Here is a 6,424-nt window from a genome sequence, read left to right on the forward strand (position 1 = left end):
AAAAGCAGCAAGAGAAAAGAAATAAGTAATATACAATGGAGCTCCAATATGTCTGGCGGCAGACTTTTCAGTGGAAACATTAGAGGCCAGGAGAGAGTGACATTATATATTTAAAGTACTGAAGGAAAAAAACTTTTGCCCTAAAATAGAATATCTGGCAAAAATATGCTTCAAACATGAAGGAAAAATAGAGACTTTCCAAGACAAACAAAGGCTGAGGAATTTCATCAATATCAGACCTGTCCTACAAGAAATACTAAAAAGAAAACTTCAATGAGAAAGAAAAGTATGTTAATGAGCAATAAATCAGCTGAAGATACAAAACTCTGTTATAGTAAGTACAGAGACAAACACAGAATATTATAACACTGTAACTGTGGCATGTAAACTACTCTTATCTTAAGATGAAGACTAAATGATGAACCAATCAAAAATAATTACAATTTTTCAAGATATGGACACTATAATAAGATATAAATAGTAACAACACAAAGTTAGAAACAGAGAAACAAGGTTAAGGTGTAGAGTCTTCATTAGTTTTCTTTTTGCTTGTTTGTTTGTTCAGGCAAACAGTATTTAGTTGCTATCAGCTTAAAATTATGGTCTATAAAATAGTATTTGTAAGCCTCATGGTAACCTCAAACCAAAAAATATACAATGGATACATAAAAAATAGAAAGCAAGAAACTAAATTATATCACCAGAGAAAATCATATTTACTAAAAGGAAGACAAGAAGGAAAGAAGGAAGAGGAGATCACAAAACAACCAGAAAACAAATAAAATGGCAGCAGTAAGTCCTCACTCATCAATAATAACATTTAATGGAAACGGGCTAAACTCTCCAATCAAAAGACAGAGAGTGGCTGAACAAATAAAAAAATGAAGACCTAAGGATCTGTTGCCCATAAGACACATACTTCACCCATAAAGACAGATAGACGGAAAATAAAGGGATGAAAAAAGATATTCCATGCCAGTTGAAACAAAAAGTGAGCAGGAGTAGCTATACTTTTATCAGGCAAAATAGATAGACAAAAACTATAAGAAAAGACAAAGGAGGTCACTAAATAATAATAAAGGGGTCAATTCAGCAAGACGATATAACTATTTTAAGTATATATGCACCCAACACTGGAGCACCCAGCTATATAAAGCAAATATGATTAGAGCTAAAGAGAGAGATGGGTCCCAAACAATAATAGGTAGAGATTTCAACATCTCACTTTCAGCATTGGACAGATCTCCCAGACAGAAAATCAACAAAGAAACATTGAACCTAATCTGCACTATAGATTAAATAAATCTAATAGATATTTGCAGAACATTTTATTCAATGGCTATAGAATACACATTCCTTTCCTCAGCACATGAATCATTCTCAAGGATAGAACATATATGAGGTTACAAAATAAGCCTTAAAACATTCAAAAAAATTGAAATAATATTAAGCATCTTCTCTGACCACAATGGAAGAAAACTAGAAATCAATAACAAGAGGAATTTTGGAAACTATACAAATACACGAAGATTAAACAATATGCTCCTGAACAACCAGTGCATCAATGAAGAAATTAAGAAGGGAATTGTACAATTTCTGGAAACAACTGATAATGGAAATACAACATACCAAAACCTATGGGATATAGCAAAAGCAGTACTAAGAGGGAAGTTTATAGCTATTAAGTGCCTGCATCAAAAAAGAAGAAAAACCTCAAATAAACAACCTAAAGATGTATCTTAAAAACTAGAAAAGCAAGAGCAAACCAAACCCAAAATTAGTAGAAGAAAAATAATAAAAATCAGAGCAGAAATAAATGAAATTGCAACAAAGAAAACAATACATCAAATCAATAAAACAAAAAGTTGGTTTTTCAAAAAGTTAAACAAAATTGACAAACCTTTAGTCAGACTAAGAAATAAAGAGAGGAGATCCAAGAAAATAAAATCAGAGATGAAAAAGGAGACATTACAAGTGATACTACAGAATTTCCAAGGATCATTAGTGGCTACAATGAACAACTATATACCAATAAGCTGGAAAATCTAGAAGAAATGGATAAACTTCTAGACACATACAACCTACCAAAATTGAATCATGAGGAGATCCAAAACCTGCACAGACCAATAATAAGTAATGAGATTTAAGACATAACAAAACTTTCCCACTAAAGAAAAGCCCAAGAGCCAATGGCTTCACTGCTGAAGTCTACCAAACATTTGAACAGGAACAAATACCAATCCTACTCAAACTATTCCAAAAAATAGGGAAGAAGGAAAAACTTCCAAACTCATTCTAGGAAGCCTAATATTAAAAAGATCATTCATTATGACCAAGAGGGATTTAACCCTGGGATGCAAGGATGGTTCAACATATGCAAATCAATCAATGTGATACATCATGTCAACAGAATGAAGAACAAAAACTATATGATGATTTCAATTGATGCAGAAAAAGCATTTGATAAAATTCAACATCACTTCACGATAAAAACTCTCAAAAAACTGGGTATAGAAGGAACATATCTCAAAATAATAAAGGCCATATGTGACAGACCCATAGCTAGTATTATACTGAAAAGGGAAAAACCTGAAACCCTTTGCTCTAAGATCTGGAATATGACAAGGATGTCCACGGTCATTACTATTATTCAACATAGTACTGGAAGTCCTAGCTAGAGCAATCAGACAAGAGAAAGATGTAAAGGGCATCTAAATTGGAAAGGAAGAAGTCAAATTATTCTTGTTTGCAGGTGATATTATCATTTGACAAAACCTAAAGACTCCACAAGAAAACTATTAGACCTGATAAACAAATTCAGTAAAGTTGCAGGATACAAAAACAACATACAAAAATCAGCAGCATTTATATATGCCAACAGTGAACAATCTGAAAAAGAAATTTAAAAAGTAATCCCATTCACAACAGCCAAAAATAAAATTAAATACATAGGAATTAACTTAAGCAAAGAAGTGAAAGATCTCTATAATATAAAGTATAAAACACTGATGAAAGAAATTTAAGAGGACACTGAAAAATGGAAGGATATTTCGTGTCAATGAATTAAATGAATCCAATTGTTAAAATGTCCATACTACCCAAAGCAATCTACAGAATCAATGCAATCCCTATCAAAATACCAATGACATTCTTCACAGAAATAGAAAAAATATCCTAAAATTTAAATGGAACAAAATACCCAGAATAGCCAAAGCTATTCTAAGTAAAAAGAACAAAACTAGAGGAATCACATTACCTGACTTCAAATTACACTACAGAGCTATAGTAACTAAAACAGCATGGTACTGGCATAAAAACAGACATGTTGACTAATGGAACAGAATAGAGAACCCACAAACTAATCCACACACCTAGTGAACTCATTTGTGACAAAGGTACCAAGAACACACACTGGGAAAAAGACAGTCTCTTTGATAAATGATCCTGGGAAAACTGCATATCCACACAGAGAAAAATAAAACTGGACTCCTATGTCCTGCTATATCCAAAAATCAAATCAAAATGAATTAAAGGCTTAACTCTAACACCTCAAACTACAAAACTACTAAAAGAAAACATTGAGGAACCTCTCTAAAACATTGGTTACTCAAAATTTCTTGAATAACAGCCCACAAGCACAGGTAACCAAAGCACAAATGGACAATTGGGATGACATCAAGTTAAAAAGCTTTCTTATGGCAAAGGATACAATCAACAAAGTGAAGAGACAACCCACAAAATGAAAGGAAATACTTGCAAACTACTCATTCGGCAAGGAATTAATAACCAGAATATATAAAGAGCTCAAACAACTCTATACGAAAAAACATCTAATCATCCAATTTAAAAATGGACAGAAGATCTGAATAGACATTTCTCAAAAGAAGACATAAATGGCAGACAGGCATATGAAAAGGTGCTCAACATCACTGATCATCAGAGAAATGCAAATCAAAACTACAGTGAGACATCATCTCACCCCAGTTAAAATGGCTTATATCCAAAAGACAGGCAATAACAAATACTGGTGAGGATGTGCAGAAAAGGAAACCTTTGTACACGCTGGGTGGGAATATAAATTAGTACAATCACTATGGAGAATGGTTTAGAGGTTCCTCAAAGAAGTAAAATAGAGCTACTATATGATTCAGCAATGCTACTGCTAGGTATATACCCAAAAGAAAACAAATTAGTAGATCAAAGAGATATCTGCACTCTCATGTTTGTTGCAGCACTGTTCACAGTAGCCAAAATTTGGAAGTAACTTAAGTGTCATCAACAAATAAATGGAAAAATAAAATGTGGTACTTGTCACAATGGTGATATTCAGCCACAAAAAAGAATGAGATCCTGCCATTTGCAACAACATGGATGGAACTGGAGGTCATTATGCTAACTGAAATAAGCCAAGCACGGAAAGACAAATATCGCCTGCTCTCACTTATTTGTGGAATCTAAAAATCAAAACAATTGAACTCATGGAGACAGACAGTAGAGGCTTTTCCCAGCAGCTGGGAAGGGTAGTGCGGAGTGGCGGGAGTGGGTGGTTAATGGGTATAAAAAATAGAAAATAATGAATAATACATAGCATTTGATAGCACAACAGGGTAATCACAGTCAATAATAATTAATTGTACATTTTTAGATAACTAAGAGTATAATCGGATAGTTTTTAACCAAAAGAATAAGTGCACTTGAGGAAATGGATACCCCATTTTTCATTATGTGATTATTGTGCATTGCATGCTTATATCAAAACATCTAATGTACCCCATAAATATATACACCTACTATGTTCCCACAAAAATTAAAATAAATAGTATCTTAAAAAAGGTACAGATCAATATGTATCTTACTCTTTTGTGCACATGCATTATGAACAGCATATTCAGCAACTAGACAATGGCTTGAATCTTAGAAAACGTCAGCGTTCCTAATTTTCTTATCATTTCGCGTTCCTTTCTTACTTTGTAATGCGATCCAAGTGTCAGATTTAGAATACACAGTTATTATTTACCTTTGCAACATTTTACAAAGTGAGTTGGTATTAACTTTTTTTTATTATTTCATGAAATTTCTAGACATAATGTGGCCAGAATATGGAAGTTAATTAAATGTTGCCTATGGAATAAAGTATGAATAGAAGCTTTGTAAAAAAAAAAAAAATAGCAGAGTAGTAGTGAAGAACTGCTCATAGATGCTTCTGGGACTCTTTTGAGTATGGATGAACTCCAAGATCTGGCTGAATTTCATTTAAATAGCAGAGAAAACACTCTATTTTCTAGACAGACTTGCCATAACTGGCAGAAGCTGTAAGATTTTTAAGTGTCTTTGGCAAAGTTCCCAAAAAGGCAAGTGCTTAAATTAAACTTTCCCAGAATTCGTGCACGTGAATAAAATCATAGCCAAACCTGAAAACATTAGACATAAGCTTTTTACCCCAAAGGGATTCAAGTGTGAAATGTCTTCATCCTTCTATCTTTCCTGTAGGCAGACACCCTAGTAATTTTTCTACTATCAGAGCAAATAATGTTATTTAGCAGTAGAAATTAATACGAGGATTGCTTTGTTATTTATTTATTTATTTATTTATTTATTTATTTATTTATTTATTTATTTATTTACAATCTGTGCTTTTCAGTTAAGAATTTGCCATTTAACAACAAAGGTTGCTTTACTGAAAATTTAGGGGATCGAAGTAAAGATTAATGAAGCCATAAGGAAATAATCTCTCAAATACAGAATGTGAGACCTTCAACAAAACAACTCATTTGGTTTCTTCAGAAGGTCAACGTCATTTTAAAAATGGGTGGAAGAAACTGGCCTAGAATGAAGATATAACACTCAAATACAAAGCATGGACATTGATTCGTGTTTGAAAAACAGCCATAAAAAGCATTTTGGGAAGAATTCAGGAAATTCAGTTTTAATAGAAACTGAGTGTTAGATGACACAAGGAAATTGAAGATATCCTTATTCTTAGGAGATGCAAGCTGAAGGTTTTCTTGGTGAAGCATGTGCTGCCTGCAATTTACTTCGAAACAATCCAGCTACGGAGAGGAAAACAGCAAGGAAAAGAGGGCAATGAAGAAAGGAAGGGAAATGACAAAAAAAAATGTTAAAAATTGTTAATCTCTGTGATGAGTAAATAGGTGTTCATTGTGTTATTTTTTTTCAACTTTTGTGAATGTTTGAAAATCACTTGATCTTAGCCAAAAGGCTGAGAAGCGATACTGAATGTTTGAAAATCAATAATAATTTGTGAAAAAAAAAGAGAGCAGAGACTTTGGAGCTGAGTCTGCCTCCTAGCTCTGCCACTTACTAGCTTAAGTTATTACAGTTCTTTGAACTTTGGTTTTCTCATTTGTAAAGAGAGGATAATAATTTATATTCCATAAGATTGTTACAAAGAGTATATAAAATG

The sequence above is a fragment of the Gorilla gorilla genome, chromosome 2 (genome assembly GCF_029281585.2).
Source record: "Gorilla gorilla gorilla isolate KB3781 chromosome 2, NHGRI_mGorGor1-v2.1_pri, whole genome shotgun sequence".
NCBI lineage: Eukaryota > Metazoa > Chordata > Mammalia > Primates > Hominidae > Gorilla > Gorilla gorilla.